This window comes from Miscanthus floridulus, chromosome 4 (assembly GCF_019320115.1).
Source record: "Miscanthus floridulus cultivar M001 chromosome 4, ASM1932011v1, whole genome shotgun sequence".
Lineage (NCBI taxonomy): Eukaryota > Viridiplantae > Streptophyta > Magnoliopsida > Poales > Poaceae > Miscanthus > Miscanthus floridulus.
The window spans coordinates 90,133,712-90,152,282 of NC_089583.1; the positions used below are offsets into that span (position 1 = coordinate 90,133,712).

Here is an 18,571-nt window from a genome sequence, read left to right on the forward strand (position 1 = left end):
GGCGAGCACCGAGCAACAAGAAGCATGGCCATCGGCGCCGCGTTCTGAGCGAGGCGGGTCGTGTCGCCGCCGGGGAGCCTCGTGCGCGTGGGTCAAGCCGCGCCGACGTCGGACCACATCCGCGCGAGGCGGGGCCCACAATGGAGGAGCAGCCGCAGCCGCCGGCTCGAAGGAACCCGCCGTGGTCCGCCTGACCGCACCCCACAGCGGAACCACCTAGCCGCGGGCGCGCCTCGCCGAGCCGGCCGCGCCCCGCCGCGTAGCGCCGGTGTCGGTGTTTCGAGTTGCCACCAACAAGTAAATTTCTAATATTGCGCGTCTAGCTCGGATGGTGTGCTAAGAGGACACGAGGTTTATACTGATTCGGGCAGAACGTCCCTACGTCCAGTTCGTTGCTGCTGCTTATGTTACTAGCACTGAAAGTTCGTAGTAGGGGTTACAAACGGTCGAGAGAGGGACATGTCCCAAGTCTTTGATGTAAGGAACGAATGGGTGCCGAGAGCTCGATCGCTGCTTGGCTGCGTGTTCGGGGTTTGGTGGATTGATCGGATTCGAGTCCGATGGTTCGATGCGATGTGCTGCGATCGTTGGTCCGATGTCCTTTGTGGGACACCCTACTTTCCCTTTTATAGGCCAAGGGAAAGCACGGATTACAGTGGAGAAAGAGAAGAGAACGAGAGGAAGAAGTCCTTCAGGATCGCTAGGTCCTTCTTCTCCTATATGAGGGTCCACCGACCTTGTAGACGTCAATAGGGACAGCTTCCCGTCGCGGCCCTGTTCGTCACTAGCGTCATGTGCAGGCGGCGTCTGCCGGTCATGGCACTCCACTCCGTCCTGGCGGACATCACGGCGAATTAACATGCCCGTCTGTGTTCGTACGGGGGTTAGGCATAACAGTCCCGGTACACTCGATGTTGTTCCTGACGTGAACCCCCAGGTATGTCCTGTCGTGGGTCACGGGCTACATCGAGGCGTGCCCGTCACTTTTTCGGCGTCAGAGCTTTGACCTAGGCCCATACGCTTGGACCTGGAGTGATTGGCGACGGTATGGGTCTCCATCGGGCGAGACGGAGCCCCCGGCCTCGGAGTCGGGCGAGGCGGAGCGTGAACCCGAGGCTTGGGCGAGGCGGAGCCCAAACCCAAGGGTCGAGCGGGGCGGAGTCCGCCCTCAGGGGTCGAGTGACGCGGAGCCACCCTTAGGGGTCAGGCGAGGCAGAGCCCGCGACCTCGGTGTCGGGCGAGGCGGAGTCCGCCCTCAGGGGTCGGACGAGACGGAGCCCGTGGCCTCGGTGTCGGGCGAGGCAGAGTCCGCCCTTAGGGGTCGGGCGAGACGCAGCCCGCGGCCTCGGTGTCGGACGAGGCGGAGCCACCCTCAGGGGTCGGGCGAGGCGGAGCCTGCGGCCTTGGTGTCGGGCGAGGCGAAGCCACCCCTTAGGGGTCGGGCGAGGCGGAGCCCGCAGCCTCGGGGTCGGGCGAGGCCGAGTTTGCGCACCTATGGGTCGGTTGGAGCTGTAGTCACGCTCTCGACTGCTCGGATGAATCAACCTTATTGGTTATTAGCTCATCCTCTTCGGATACCCTAGTATTGGTCCTCGACAGCCGGCGGCACATGTCCTCCTCCGTCGCGGTGTCCCCCCACGTCCTCGCTGCCGCCTCCTTCCCCAAGCCGAGCCCCGCCCCTTCCTCACTTTTCCTCGTCCTCCTCGCGCTGGCCCTGCCCCGATGCCTGCTCCGCCTCCGCTCCGCACGCCTCCTCCTGCTCGTCGCCTCCGACTCCACCTTCGAGTCCTCCGTCAGGGTTGACTACGTGAAACTCGCCAAGTCAGAGCAGGAGGAGGAGGCCTTCGCGCCGGAGGAGGAGGACGATGCTGTAGAGGCCTCTTCCGCCGTCGAGGGTGTCGCCGCCGTTGCCACGGGCCGCCCCACCCCGGCGCCATAGATTTGGGTTGAGGAGAGAGAAGATGGAGGGAGGACACATATTTGGGTTTTCCTCTCTCTTTCTACGCAAAATAGGTGTTTGGTATGCCTACTCTACCAGATGTCATTTTTTTCGTGTGCATGATGCATTTTGGGTTTAGGTAGCTATATGGATAGGCTGTTGGAGATCGTCTTCTATCGGGGCTTAAAGAGGGAGGAAGTATAAAATATTATCTAGCAGCCGTAGCCTACAACAGAACAGGCGCTTCATAACTAGAAAACAATGGTAGTTACCTTTTCAGAGCAGTATTTGCTTTAGCCCAGGAGCGGCGGACTGCCTGAAGCGTCGAACGCTTGGTTAGGCAGCGACTCCGCCTACAAGCGCCTGTATCGTGTACACGGTGGCATGCTTCTACGGATGCCCTGCAGGCTGCAGCATGCGTGTATCATGTAAACTTTATTAATTATTATAGCCAAACAACTTTCATAAAAAGGACCCTAAAACATCTTCACATAATGGATCCATGATGTTTTTTTTCACAGGGATCCGTGTACATCTTTTCGCAATAAATTCGTGGATATATTTCTAAAATGCCTTTTCTTACAAAACAAATCTGAAATCCACATAAAGCTAACGTGACGTGTAAAAAAATTGAAAGGGTTCGTTATCCACCTCTAATCTATAATTTATATGTTATGAACCTATAAAGATTTTTTTAAATGAATGGTTAAAAATAGTAATATTTAACATAGGACAAAACAATTGTGATATGTAAAAAAGAATAGAAGAACATAATGAGTACTAAGATTGCCGTCGGTATTGAATCAGAATGTCCGATTGCAAATCACAAGTCCCGTGAGAAAGCATCTTGATGTCTTTACAACGTATACACTCACAACGCGCATGTACTCATCTTTTATGAACACAAATTCTATTTCTATGAGCATCTAGAAAGACTAGACCAATAAATTCACAAAATTGACGAAGTTACTATAGGCATCTTACCAGGGCCTCCCATTCGTAGGGCCCCCCAAAATTACTAATTGTACCAGCAAATTGTCTAATAGAACAATTGTCTTATATTTGATGGAAATATTTCTTGTATTAATTAACAATTACTACGTAGTTGCTATATGTTGATGCAGAACCGCTAGCTATGCATAGTGCTCGCCGCTGCCTAGCTAGGACTGTTGTACCAGCCAACAAAGTAATTTATTTTTCATAAATTTTGGTTTTGTTAAATAATTCATATGAACTAGAATTGTTGTATTAGCGTTCTCCAATGATATAAGAAAGACTTAATAATTTATTGCAATGAATTAGAATTGTTGATAGCATTTATGATTTTATTTCAAAGAACACTAAGACTGATAATGTTCAAATAAAGATTACACAATCAAGGGTTGAATATGTACGATTCTTGATTTATCACAGTGATGTACATGTTATCGTTCTATTTTTTAGCCTACCGCTCGACGTCGACGAAGCATCTCGCCGTCGACGAGAACGTCGTAAAACACCCTTAAAACCTGGAAAATTGGCTCTCAAGCCAAGTCGAACCCGACTCTGGCCACACCTGACCACGCACGCACGCCGGCACCGCACGCGAGTTGGTCGTTTCCGTCCGCCTCACTCGCCCCTTCCTCTGCCCCGAGTTTCCACCTCGGCACCTCCTCAGATCCAAATCCAGGGAGCGACAGAGATCGGGATGGAGCTGGAGGTGGGGGCGCCATCGCCGGCGAGGTACCTGGTGGGGGCTGCGATCATGATGGCCGGCGTGGTGCTCCCGCTGGCGTACATGATCTTCCGCAGCAAGCGCTCGCCGTCCTCCGCCTCCGCCGCGGGGCCCTCCTCCTTCTCCAAGCAGACGTAGGTGTGCTCTGCCTCTCTTCCTTCCTTCCTCCATGAGGTGGAGATACCGTCGAGTCGACGCATTAGATCTGCGCGCTCGCTTTTAACTGATCCGTGACGCGCCTTTGCTGCAGGACCAAGGGGCTTATCTGAGCAAGCGGGTCGATCGATCGCCTCCCCTGATGCTTGTCATTCTGTCTGTTTCGGCGTGGCGAGATCATGCAACTGCTCCTCGAGACTGGGCACCATCACATCAAATTACTAGCTGATTAGTAGTTAGTTCCTCTTGTACCTTGTGTAGATCAGATCGATTGCTTGTTTGACTGATTTGATACAGTTATAAATGATGGGTTTACCATTTTGAGTGCACTACTTACAAGGAGCATTCAAACAAACTTCAGTTTAGCTAAACAAGCTGCTTGACGTCTTCTGCTGGTTGGCTGGCTTATTACGACAATTGTGTAGAAATCTTCTCTATGCTAAGACTCCACCCATTCCAAAATGTAAGTTGTTTATTTTTTTTCTCTTAGTCTTAGTTAAACTTCTCAAACTAACACCAAGGTTATAGAACATCAAATTGGTATTGCCGAGACCACCAGGAATATGTCTTACCAGTGTATTTATTTGGTATTGTAGATGTTAATATATTTTCTATAGACTTGATCAGGATTAGAGAATTTTGACTTAGGACAGAAAACTGGCCTATGTTTTGGAATAGAGGGAGTACTATATTTGTGGTTTGATAAGGAGCACAATTGTTGTGCCATTCATTCATTTGCATCCTCAGCTGTCAGCACATGCAGCTGTAGATGGATGCAAACCAAAAGGTGTCCATGATCCGTACTTTTTCTTTTCTTGAAAACGCAGGAGAGCTGTGTTTCTTGTATTATAGAGATGAAAAATAGGGGGGGGGGGGGGGGGGGGGGGTTGCAACAGGATCCTCACTCATACGGGGACCAGATATGAGTGAGGCAATTACATAGACTCATGGTTCAAACACATAGTGAACAAACACAACTCGACCTTACCTAAAAAAGACCTAGTCTGCAAGCGCCTGCCCTAGCCCTTGTAGATTCTTCGCCCCAGCCATGCACCAGAGGCTGTGCTCATTCTTCAGCTCACTCCAAATCATGCTAATCGAAGGAGAAGCCCCCTCAAAAACACATGCATTCCTATGTTTCCAAATAATCCAGGCCCCTAGAATAATTAAAGAGTTCACTCCTTTTCTGTGCTCCTTGCTAACTCTGCTCATCGTCTTGCGCCACCAGTCAGCAAAACTCAGTTCGTTTTGTCGGGGGACTGAATCTGCTAGGTTCAGTGGAGTGAATAATCTGAACCATACTTGTCTTGCCACCACACATGCTGTTAAAAGATGTTGTATCGTCTCATCTTCTTGATCGCATAGAGGGCATTTATCCGGATGAGAGAGGCCCCTCTTAGCGAGCCTATCTGCCCTTCAACATCTATTTCGGATTGCCAACCACAAAAACATTTTGCGTTTGGCCGGGGCCGAAGTCTTCCATAGCCGACGCCAAGGCTCAAAGGTCACGGCACCACAGAAAAAAAAACCTTTATAGGCAGATTTGGAAGAGTAGCATCCACTTGCATCTAGCCTCCACGTGTGACGATCCTCTTGGTCAGTCAAAACAATTCCCATGAGGCAGTCCCATAGCCGTAGGAATTCTCTAATACCAGCCCAGGATAGGCCTCCTTGAATGTCCCTTGGCCATTCCACGTTGGTGAGAGCTTCAGCCAGAGTCCGGTGAAGTACTTTGAAGGTGAAGTTCTTGCATTGGCAGATCTAGCAGCATTGGAATCGCATTCGGGCACTGATCCTGCCCTTCTGTGTAGTTCTGATTCCTATGCGATCTTTTCTCTATGGCTTCCCTCTTCAGAGTTCGATTTGCTCTCCCTAGTCCCCTTCTCTATTCTATTCTAATGAAGGCCTTTCATGTCATTCACTTCCAGGAACTGACACATACATTGTTGCTAACTAGTTTGTTATCTGATAATCCATGTGAACGGATGTGCCCTTTGTGTTTGTGTTCTTACAAGTTGGCTCTTAACAATAGAATTGTTTGTATTCCTGCACATAAGGTAGGCAGAGTCAGAAAAGTCAGCTTGGTTGATATTATTGTACTTTCGTAGTTCCGTTATTGGCTAACCTATATGATAACCATGATGCATTGCATTTGCACTTCAGATGGATTATTGTTTCCGTGGCCACATGAAGGGCTTGCCTTGTGGCTTGTGATCAAGATGGTAATTCTCTTGGAGGCAACTGGATATTCAGGGCCCACCCTTCCTCAGGTAGGTATAAATGCAAAACAGTGGTTGCAAGTAATATCATCATAATAACTAGTTAACTACTGTTATGGCACTAGTTTTGGTTGTGGGATACAAATATTTTGGATGGCACTTTAACATATTTGTCCCTTGATGTTGCACAAGAAGCTTATATGGGCATATGTATGCCATAAACTTGTGAGAAAAGCGGCACCTATTTCATTTAAAGAGTTTTGACTAAGGAATAGTGATACATCTAGTTGTCTCTTTACACAATGTGTGAAATTAAGGTGTTTGCATCAAAGAAACTTTCTTCATGACAGGCAACCTTGGTCGCTTCCTTCAACTTGTGGCCAGGGGCGAATCTAGCTTATGTTACCGGGGTCGCCTGACCCCGATGACTTCGGCAAAATTAGTGGAAAATTACTGTTTATCACAATCCATCAACGACGATGACCCCATTGTATAAATGTGATGACCCCGGTAAACTTCATGGTTGGATTCGCCCCTGCTTGTGGCACCCTTTGAATCTTGTTTTCTCATGGTGCGGCCTCTGTCATTTAAATCCTCTGACATTTGAATGACAGAGAAAACATGAAAGTTAGATTCGTAGGGTGTGTTCGCTGCAGAAGCTCTCGCTATAGTACCCCGTAGTTCACGAGCTGCAGCAGCCACAGCTGCCAAGAATCGTTACAGTGTTTCAGAACCCCAGAACCTTTTAGAAATGTCGGAAGGACAGTTACAAGACATTGTTTGGCGAAGGTTTCATGCAATGAGAAACAAATTAATATCAGGCCTGTTGAGAGATGCATATCTGTGAGCTTTATGTATTCGTGTATTCGTAGGCTCCGCCAGACTGCGAGGCCAAATAGTCAGCCAGAGTCAGGCAGTTGGGCATGTTTATCAGTTTAGATTACGCTTGACTAAAAATACATTTTTTTTACTTCCGTTTTACTTTTAATATTTGCTTTGAGATTAAACTTTTTTTCTGAAAAGTGGAATTATTGAATCAAACCCCGATTGACTGATCTGGTTCAGATTCCAGAACAATGCCATGACATACTCGAGTGCTAGCATGACGTGTCCTTGACTCTTGAGACCACAACATCACTCGAAGAGGCAGGGCACCTCCTAGTCACATAATACAGATGGAGAGACAACAAAATTTCTACTCTAGTATGATGATCCTCAGTATACCAATTGCAATTGCATTCCAATGCATTTCCTACCCCTGTAATGCAGCTAGGGCACATTTTGTTTGGTCACACAGATAGAGCACCTGAGATTAAATGCTGCTTTTATATGTTCCTATTTTTTCTGTGTTCTAGTTAAAGTAACTACTAGCTTCTGCAGTCCCCATCATCAAACGTTTATCACATTGTTGCGCCTGCAGGAAAGTCTTGTGCCATAGACATTCTCTATTGCCACTTAGAGATGCTGGCCGTGCTACCTGTGTATCTCATGCATAGAGATATGGTGCCAGTTCCAGCCTCTACTTCAGTGTTGACACTCTGGGCTCGAAAGAAAATCCGTATGGAGATAATAAAGTATATAGAGATTGTACTCGAGTAGTTGATGTGACTAAATGAAACAGAGTTGGACGTGCAATGATACTACAGCAGTAAGGCCTTGTATAATATAACTGATCTGGAACCTTTATGCTGATGACCAGCACACCATCCACGTTTGGATTGACCAACATACCGGAACCAAAATCCGAACATGGATTATATGTTTGGTTTGCCGATCTGTTACCAACTCATCTTTAGTAATCTTCCCAGCTGGTAGTTTGAAGGACGGGTCGATTCTTCAAAAATTGCTGGACGACCTGGATTATCTGTTTGGTTTGCAATTCTCAAAAAAAAAAAAAAAAAAATGGTTTGCATCATGAGTTGAACCTATCTGTTGGCAACTCATCCGTAGTAATCTTCCCTGCTAGCGTAATTTGAAGGACTCGTCGATTCTTCAAAAATTGCTGGACTGGCGGGCAAACTGATTCTGAATCAAGCGGTGCCGCAATCCAACCATACTGTTAGCAAAATTACGCCAGCTTAAGTAGCTGAGCATTCGTGTTCCAGTAGAGACTCGGGGCACAGCCTATTATGATTACTTTCTCCTTGGTTCATTCTCTGTGCTTCTCCTTGCTTGGAAATTCTCATCCTCATCTTGCAAACACGTCCAGCGCCTGAGGCCTGACGGATGAACTCAAGTGTTTTTCATTTGCCATGTTCAGGTACCGGACCTTCGTGTGCGTGATGGCTTGTTTTCTGGAGATCCCTCGCATCCGCGTCAGATGCCAGAACACCGCCATGAGAAGCTCAAAGAGTCTTCTGGAGCTAGCATGCTATGTCCTGGGCACATCGTTGGAATGCCTTAGAACTGGGCACCTCCTATTGTTACCATTGTCCACTGGTTCCATACTTCCATCCATATCAGATTAACAGCGATCGTCCCAACTGCCGCATCGTGGCTATTACTAGAACGTCCTCCCACATCGAGGCAAAGGTTTCCTCCACGGTTAGATCAGATGTTCAGGGCCCACCGAGAGTCTTGGCAATGAAACTTTGGATGTCTGTGCTCTGTTTTCTTCAACTTTTTGTTTCCACTTAACTTGTACTTCCTTGGTTCTAAATTATAAAACGCTTTGGCTTTTCTAGGTGAATTGCTTTGACTGTATATTTAAACATCGTGTATATCTAAGTGTATAGTCAAACCTATGTATCCAAAAAAAATCAAAATACCTTATATTTTGAAACGGATGGAACATAGCCTTAAGATGTCTTTTGGATGGGTGGTCCTGCTAGTTGGTGCATGCGCTATTCTATGTAAAGTTGAGGAAACACTATGGTAAAAATGAAACCGAAGTTGTATGTAAATAAGCTCTGCTAGTTGGTGCACACGCTATTTCTGAAATGATATCCATTTTCCTACAGCGCCTGGCGCCTGCAGCTGCTTAACTTGTACTTCTTTCATTCTAAATTACAAAATGTTTTTAATTTTTTTTTTTGGTATTTCTAAGTGCATAGAGAAAACTACGTAGGTAGAAAAGTCAAAACATCTTATAATTTAAAATAAAGAGAGTATATAGGAGCTACTGTTGCTGTTGTGATTTCTAGTCAAAGCGTCTTACAAGAGAGTATATAGAAGCTACTGTTGCTATTATGAGTGAATGCTGCTGCTAGAGCAATCACAACACCAATCTCCCGCGCACCCTATTGTTTTTCTTAATTTTAGCAAACCCTTTCCACCTTACCTTTGTCCAGATATGTGTTAGGAAAGTTATTAATAGCCTTTATGAAAAAGCTATACAAAAACTATTTTCAAAAGAAATATTTGAAAAAATTATAGAAAACATTACTCTTCCTATGAACCAAAGAACTCTATAGGAAAGAATCCTTAGGAAACTTAATCCTCCAAAATTCCTATGGCAATCCTTCGAACCAAACGGGCCTTAAAAAAGAAAAATTCCGCTTGTGTCCTACACCTAGAAAGGCTGCTTGTATGGCCTGCTTCTAGTGGGAATCACCCCTCGCACTCCACGACCGTCGTCCATGTAGCTCCGCTTCCATCCGTTTGCTTATCCGCTCCGAGCGCTCTTCCGCTGCTACACTCGGCTAATGAGTTTGTAAAATATTATAACATAAATTAATAGCTACTAAAACGACTTTTGCAGTTTCCGTGTAGGAAGTCTGAGTTAGGGACCCTATTTGGCACGGTTTCACCCTTTTTTTAAAACAACTTTATAGTCTCATGGGGTGAAGCTCTCTTTTTTTATGCTCTCACAAAGGAATTGACAGAGGTGAAGCTAAAAAAATTGATTTTCACAGCTCCCTCTCTATTTTTCTCTCTTAGCCATGCATAAAGTTGTTAGTGAAGTTATTTTTGCCAAACAGTTTTCCTAAAACATTTAGCTTCACTGAGAAAGCTGCTCGTGAAGTTGATTTTGCAAAAAAAAAGAATAGTTTTAATAGTGAAGCTGAGCTGTGCCAAATAGAGCCTTCGTATATCATGTGTGCAAGACTAAAAAAATAATTAACCTCTTCTTTTCCATAGAGTTTTTTTTTGTTCAGATGGTATATTTTATTGTGATAGAACGATTTATCATACCACAATTAAGTAAACAAAATTTTAGCATCTCTTCTTTTTCGTAGAGCTTTTTTGTCCAAATGGTATATTTTTTTATTGTGGTAGAACAATTTTATCATGCCACAATGTTTTTATCTTTTAAGCAAACAAAATTTTAGCTATGGCCAATTTTTTTATTATAGGTATAGCATCTTTTCCCCACGGTGAAACCATTTTATCCACGGGAATAAGTATTTGTTCTAATAGAAAAAATATTTATAACGAAGTAAATGATGTTTAAGCATAAGAACTGAGGCCTTATTTAGATACAGATCGTAAAGTTTTGAAGTGTTACATCATATGTCGCATGGGGTATTCAGATACTAATAAAAAAACAAATTACAGAATCCGTCAGTAGACCTCGAGATGAATTTATTAAGCCTAATTAATCCGTCATTAGCACACTGTAACACTTTATTGTCAAATCATGAACTAATTAGGCTTAGAAGATTCATCTCGCAAAGTAGTCGCAATCTGTGCAACTAGCTATTTTTTTAATCTATATTTAATATTTTATACACGTGTCACATTCGATACGACATGCGTAAAGTTTTGCGCGAAGGATAGCCTGAAGTATAGAGATCAGCGACACACTTTTTACGCTTGACAGTAGTAAATGCTATGCTATGCTATGCTACATACGAGTCATCGCAGTGACATTGCCGTTGCTGGCACCTTTCCCGCTAGGCTGCTACACCTACGTGCGACCATCCGCATAGGCATTGACGGCAACGGCATCCTCGCTCTCTCACACACGACACACTGAGACCTCGGCTCGCGTTTCTCTCCCCGCGCCCCGCGCCCTCCTCGGCTCCTCCTCCCTCCCTCCGACCCCGACCTCTCACTCCCGCGACGAACTCGCCGCGCTCTTCTCCCTCCCCATCTTGACCGGTTCTGGCCGTCTTATCCCTCTCTTCCGTTTCCACGCCCAGGCCAACGCCAAAAAAACCTGGCACTCGCACGCAACGCAGAACGCACCCGCACCCGCACGCACCGCCTTGCCGATCGGCGGGGCGCGACCGATCGCCATGGAGCCGGACGACGAGGCGCTGAAGGCGGCGCGCGCCCCGCCGCAGCAGCGCCGCGGGATCTCCTACAGCCAGCCGCTGTCGCGGGACGCCGCGTCCGCGCGCCGCGCCGCGCTGCGCAAGCACAGCCTCGACGACGAGCACATTCTGCCGGCCTCCCACTCCCTCAACTACCCGCTCCACCACGATCCCTCGGGCATGGCGCCCATGGGCTACCACCCCCCGCTCCCGCCCAACCAGCACCACCCCAGCGCGTCCTACTCCTCCAACACCCGACGCTCCGCCGGCGGCGTCAGCGAGGGCTCCATGACGCTCGAGCGCGCCATGTCAGAGTACGGCGGCGGCCAAGGCACCCTCCCGGAGTTTGTCGGCGCGGGGGGCGGCAAGGGCATCTTCCGTGTGCCACTCCGCGCCGCCATGCACCCGGGCCGTCCGCCCCCCGCTCGAGGTACGGCCCCACCCGCTCCGCGAGACGCAGGCGGGCTCCTTCCTCCGATCGCTCGCTGCCGACCCGCAGCGCCGCCAGCTCTGGGCCGGGGCCGAGTCCGGGATCAGGGTGTGGTCGCTCGACGAGGTGTTCGCCGAGTGGGGCGCGGGCGCGCGCCGCGGCGACGAGGAGAGCGCGCCCTTTTGCGAGGGCATGCCCGCGCCGCCCGCGCTCTGCGTCGTCGTAGACAGGGCCAACCGCTTGCTGTGGACGGGGCATAAGGACGGGAGGATCCGATCGTGGCGCATGGACCTCGACGCGGCCGCTACGGCGCCTGCGCCCCCGGCCGCTGGTGCAGGCGGCGACGGCGGGAGCGTTGGGGGAAGTAGTCACGGCGGGGGAAGCAATAATGCGCCAGTGTTCAGGGAAGCCCTCACATGGCAGGCCTATGGCCGGACGCCCGTGCTCTCCATGGTCGTCACTTCGTATGGTGAGCATGCCATTTACGACCGTCATTGCAATGCCAATGCATTTCTGTTGCCACAAACTCACAATTGCGTTATATCTGCGCATTGACATCACTGCATGTGAACTACTACAAATTAAAAATTTCTGACCATACATACTATGGGTCTTTGAATCTAATAACAGGTGAGATATGGTCGGGTTCCGAGGGTGGAATCATAAAGGCATGGCCTTACGATGCCATTGCCAAGTCCCTGTCATTGTCACCAGAAGAGAGACATATGGCTGCTTTGTTGGTTGAGAGAGCCTACATCGACCTGAGGAACCATTGCACAGTTGGTAACGTTTGCTCGTTGCCCGCTTCTGATGTTAAGTACATGCTAGCGGATCATTCACGGGCGAAAGTTTGGACCGTGACTAGCATGACATTTGCTCTCTGGTATGCCTTCACATACACAGATGAAATTTGTTCTTTTTTTTTTTTTTGAAAGGTCCGGAACAGATGAAATGTGTTAGTTAGATTACTGTTCTCCCCAGCACATAGTAGGTACTTTAACATGCCAATTCTACTGAACCACTTGCTACAGGGATGCTCGTACAAGGGAGTTGCTGAAAGTATTTGGGATGGATGGCCAAGTTGAGTCAGCAAAGCTAGAGACACCTGTCATGCCAGAGCAACCTATGGAGGAAGAGATCAATCCTAATCCTAAAGCAAAACCTTCGAAGAAGGACAAGTCACAAGGTTCTTTGAACTTCTTCCAAAAATCTAGGAATGCTTTAATAGGAGCAGCTGATGCGGTGCGCAGGGTTGCAACAAAGGGGACATTTGTCGAAGATAACCGCAGAACAGGAGCGGTGGCTCAAGTAATGGATGGATCGATCTGGTCAGGATGCACGAATGGCGCCATTATTCAGTGGGATGGAAATGGGAATAGAGTGCAAGAATTCCAGCATCATACTTCTTCTGTGCAGTGCATAAAGGCACTTGGAGAAAGGGTGTGGGTGGGATATGCCAGTGGCCTGATTCAAGTCATGGATGCTGAAGGTAACATTATTGCAGGATGGACTGGGCATAGCTGTCCAGTTATAAGGATGGCAATTGGTTGTTCTTACATTTACACACTGGCACATCATGGTGGTATTCGGGGATGGCCACTAACTTCTCCTGGACCCCTTGACGATATTATCCGAACTGAATTGTCTAACAAAGAGCTGTCATACACTAGAATGGAGAAGATAAACATAATGGTAGGGAGTTGGAATGTAGCACAAGGGAAAGCATCTGCTGAGTCACTAAGATCATGGTTGGGTAGTGTAGCATCTGATGTTGGGTTGGTTGTTGTTGGGTTACAAGAGGTTGAGATGGGCGCAGGGTTTCTTGCCATTTCTGCTGCAAAAGAAACAGTAAGATACTTGCCTTAACTTCTGGTGTTTCTTCTTTTTTTGGTTCAATTCAGTTAGTTATGCATTTCTAGCTTGCTACTTAACGTAGATATAACTATTCGCTATGTTGTTCCATCTTAATTTTTACAGATCAATATTGAAACATAGTTTTCAGCTCGATGTTTCCTGTAATTTAACTGCACTTCAGATACTTTCTGTTGCGTTTTCAAATTTAATAATTGTTGAGGTAGATGTGACTAGCATTTATTTCTGTTTTTGATGAAATAACCACCGGGCTATTGAATAGACGCATAAGAATTGTTTTTGAATTAACAGATTTGATCCTCTTTGACCTTTGTGTTGTAATTCACCACTCAGTAGTGTTACATTGACTTGTCATTGCAGTGCTATCTGTTAAGTTCTCTGAATCACCATTTGATTGAATGTTTCTTTTCATGGTTTCAGGTAGGGCTTGAGGGCAGTGCGAATGGGCAATGGTGGATAGACAATATTGGCAAAGCGCTTGACGAGGGAACATCATTCCACCGAGTTGGTTCTAGGCAGTTGGCTGCATTGCTTATTGCTGCATGGTATTAGCTTGTTGTGAATTAGTTTCTTAGAATTAAACTACAAATCTGTTATCACATAGTGATAAGTTGTTCAATTAACTGTTTGTTTAATTACCTTTCTCATGTGATATACATGACATGGAAAATATTAACTTTTCAAGGGCAAGAAAGAGCCTTAAACCATATGTTGGAGATGTTGAAGCTGCTGCAGTGCCTTGTGGTCTTGGACGTGCTATTGGCAATAAGGTACATGATAAAATAGTTGTACATGCTTTCATCACCCCCCACCCCCCAATTGAAATTTCATTTTGTAATGGTATGATCTTATCTTCTTTTGGGGATATCTGTATGTCTTAAGTTGGAAGAAATTTTAAAGATGATTACATAAGCAAGGTTTACGGAAAGAGAATTCTTATGTACTGTTTAATTCTATGTTTTATATTCTGTTTCATGTTCAAGTCATGCTCCTACGTTCTTTTGTTTGTGCGGTGACAATTAATTCTGAGTTAAATGCACCGTAGGTCTATTAATTTTTGGTGGTGTGTCATCTAGGTCTATCAACTTTTAAACTGTATTTTTGGGTCCATTAACTTTTGATGGTGTGTCATCCAGGTACATCAACTTTCAAACTGCATTTTTGGGTCCATCAACTTTTGGTGGTGTGTCATCCAGGTCCATCAACTTTCAAATTGCATTTTTTGGTCCCTAAACTTTTTAACTGGTTCACCGTAGGTTCATACCCCTTCGTTTAGCGAATAGATCTGACATGGCACGCCAAATAAGTAGCCACCGTGGAGTAGGTGATGAGTCCATAGCTCCTCAAGATGTTTATGGATACTTGTCTAGCAATAATTCAAATGTAGCAGCTGGTAATTCGTTAATATCATCTGGTCTTAAATTTAGAACTATTATTTTTAAGGATAAATATATTATGGACATGGAGAAATTTACAATTGCTGAACTGTCATCAAAGATATTTTATAGATGTACCTTATTATTGCGTGAAAAGGAGGAGAAAATGAAGCCAATACATCAGTACTAATTCTAAAGAGGTGGAGATCATCAATGGAATTTTTCCAAAGTGATTAGCATCCCCGCCGTAGTATTTTATATTTCCATGCATTTAAATTCCTATCCAGTTGTGATACACGATCTTTTATCTAGCATCTAGCTTTTAGTGCCTGCGTGCACCTGTGTACGTGAATCAAATTGGTGGCCGCATTTGGACGTGCCATGCATGTTAGCCGAATCAGGGACTCATGGTCAATCGGTCCTAGTTGGGCTGGTGGAGTCCAAGTTTTGTTTGGGTCAGGTGGCCTGCGTGCCTATACCTGTGGCCTTCGGCCTTGTACCGGGTAGATTAGAGTGGATTTTATTGTGGAGTTTATTCCCCGTCGAGCCGCCGCTCGAGAAACCCTAGATGTTGATCCCATCAGGTTCTTCGTATTGAAGATTATCTCCGGATGGTGATCTCGTTCTGTACTCCACGGTGACTGCTTTTTTGGCGTGCCATGTCAGATCTATTCGCTAAACGAAGGGGTATGGACCTACGGTGATCCAGTTAAAAAGTTTATGGATCCAAAAATGCAATTTAAAAGTTGATGGACATGGATGACACACCACCAAAAGTTAATGGACCAAAAAATGCAGTTTGAAAGTTGATGGACCTGAATGACACCACCAAAAGTTAATGGACCAAAAATACAGTTTGAAAGTTAATGGACCTAGATAACACACCACCAAAAGTTAATGGATCTACGGTGCATTTAACTCATTAATTCTCCTGCAGGGTGGCGTAGGATTGAGAATAAGGGTATATGACCGTAAAATGTGTTTTGTGAGTATCACTTTGCTGCACATCTGGAAGCTGTGAGCAGACGCAATGCTGACTTTGACCACATTTATCGGACAATGGCCTTCAACAAACCTCATGGGTCCACAGGTTCATGTTTCACATTTTTTGAAGTGCCTGTTTTTCTTGGCAGCAAACTATAGGTGTTACAAATACAGTTTTCATACTGAAAAATCTTACATAACCCTCATTTTTCTGTGATGCAGCTTCTGCTACATCTGTCCAATTGCACAGAACAGTGAATGTATGTGTGATCTACCTAAAAATTATCAGTAGAAAACTATCAAATTATTATTGATGTCCAAATGTTGTGGTGATGCCAGGTCAATGGAAATCAGGTGAAGAAGTAAGGCCTGACCTAGCAGAAGCTGATATGATTGTATTTCTTGTTGATTCAACTACCGCCTTTATGGTATCACATATGATGAAGCGAGGGATATGGTTTCACAAAGAAGCTTCGATTGGCTAAGAGGAGTAAGGATCAGCTTCGTGCAGAACATGAAAGCTGGGAAGGTATTCCAAGGAATGCGTGATAGGTATAATCACCCAATTTCCTCCAACCATACAAATTTTTCCCCCCCCCCCCCCCCCCAGCACCAACCTGGTCTTGGACGGTATTGTATATGGTTGCTGCTTCAACCCTTTAGATCTCTTCTCTTTTCTGATTCAACTAGTTATGTAGAGTTTTTACCTGACTAACATAGTATAGGTTTGTTGTTCTTGCTTTGCCTCACAGTGCCTGAAACTGTTTGTCAACTGCCATGTAGGTTATGATTCAGGCGAGAAGAAGCGGATACCTGCTTGGTGCGATAGGGTACTATATCGTGATAGCCGTTCTGTATCAGTAGCTGAATGCTCATTAGAGTGCCCTGTAGTTGCTTCAATCACATCGTGAGATACTATTACACTTCCTTTTCCCCCTTTCAGATGACTGGTAATCTCTTTTATCCATACTGATTGATTTTGTTTTGATAGGTACGTGGCATGCATGGATGTCACAGAGAGTGATCATAAACCTGTGAGGTGTACATTCAGCGTTGATATTGCTAGAGTTGACGAGTTAATAAGAAGGCAAGAGTATGGAGAAATAATTGAATCGAATGAAAAAGTACGCTCTTTGTTCCAAGATGCTTGTTTTGTTCCAGACACTACAGTTAGCATAAGCGAAATCACACTGGAGAATCAAGAGAATGTTGTATTCCAAATTACGAATAAATGTGAAACAAGCAAAGCAGCTTTCGAAATCCTATGTGACGGGCAGTCAACCAAGAAGGAGGACGGAACTAAATCAGAGCTTCTTCCAAGGGCATCCTTTGGCTTCCCACTTTGGCTCGAGGTAAGAACTATTGCAAACTCTTGTTTTTAAGTTCTAGTCTAGATTATGCAAGGTAACACCTACAGCCTATGATACATTCATGATTAATCAATTTCCGCCAAGTGAAGATATTGATACAAAGCCTACCCCAACTTGTTTGGGACTTAAAGGCTTTGTTGTTGTTGTTGAAGATATTGATACAAAAATCAATTTCCCTCCATATGTACCTATATGGTCAAAATATTACTACAATGCCCAAGTGACTGAATATGACTGCCAAACTACCGAAGTACCTTCTGATGTCAGGAAACAGTTAATCTGCTGCCTGTCATTTCTGCATTCAAACTTTTGTGTTCTGATTTCTATTTTTTCTGTCTCACACAGGTCCAACCAGCCGTCGGTCTGATAAAACCAGGTGAAACGGTGGAAATTACACTACATCATGAAGATTTTTATACACAGGAAGAGTTCGTAGATGGAATACCACAGAACTGGTGGTGCGAAGACACCAGGGACAAGGAAGCCGTTATCAGAATAAATATAACAGGCAGCAGCTCAACTGAAACCAAGACGCACACCATCAACGTCCAACATCGCTGCCCACCATCATCGGCGCCACCGCCGATGATGAACCAACCGGTGGCCGCCGTGCCTCCGAGCAATGTCCTTGCCAGCGAGGGGCATTCAAAGCGCTCCTCCAAGAAGAGCCAGTCCAAGCACCGGGAACAGCAACAACAGGAGCAGGATTACCCGCAGTTTGGGAGCTCGGAGGTACATGACCTGTGCCGCATGCGGTGCCCTTGAGACCTGTACAAACTACTCCTACATTACTACAAAGGAGTATGGATACTGAAGTTCTGTCTAGGAGGTGGGAATTACGAGTCTTAGGTTTCTCACATCGAAGTCCCGGAGTACCCCGCAAAAGAGAGAAGAGTCTGGGAGGAGTTACTCCGGTTCTGTACATAGGCTTCACTCGATCAACTGTCACTCTCATGTAGCCCAAGCAAAGAGTCTAGAGTCCTGAGATAACAGTGCTAATAACTTCTTGTTTATTCTTGTTATTAAAGAGTGTTCTCTAGATAGTAGAAGCCAGGGATATTTGAACAATGCTTGATGTAATATGTTCCATAGAATCACCTTAGGTTTGTTCTCTCTTCACGCAGCAGTTCTAATGATCTTGTACTTCAGACTATTGCCATTGTTAATAAAACCAATCCTTCGTACCCTTGAATCATTTAATAATGCTTATGTTATTACCTGTCTATCAGTCTCTTAGGCTTTGGTTCTGTGTTACCAAGCTTGGACCTTCTTCCCCTCTCTCCACGGCTCCATAGTCCATAGTGTGGCAAATG

At 45.8% G+C, this 18,571-nt stretch overlaps 1 long non-coding RNA gene and 1 pseudogene across 2 annotated transcripts; both read left to right on the plus strand.

The window, feature by feature from the left end:
* Window positions 1–4,038: 4,038 nt before the first annotated feature.
* LOC136549970 (uncharacterized) lies at window positions 4,039–8,787 on the plus strand. 2 transcript variants are annotated; one of them, XR_010782108.1, is made up of 3 exons: window positions 4,039–4,272; window positions 5,973–6,079; window positions 8,289–8,787. It is a non-coding gene; the product is annotated as an uncharacterized lncRNA (long non-coding RNA). The 2 variants fall into 2 exon arrangements; XR_010782109.1 differs by lacking the exon at window positions 8,289–8,787 and adding an exon at window positions 7,449–8,244.
* A 2,238-nt stretch (window positions 8,788–11,025) lies between these two features.
* On the plus strand, window positions 11,026–18,261 carry LOC136549969 (type I inositol polyphosphate 5-phosphatase 13-like; annotated as a pseudogene).
* Window positions 18,262–18,571: the final 310 nt, after the last annotated feature.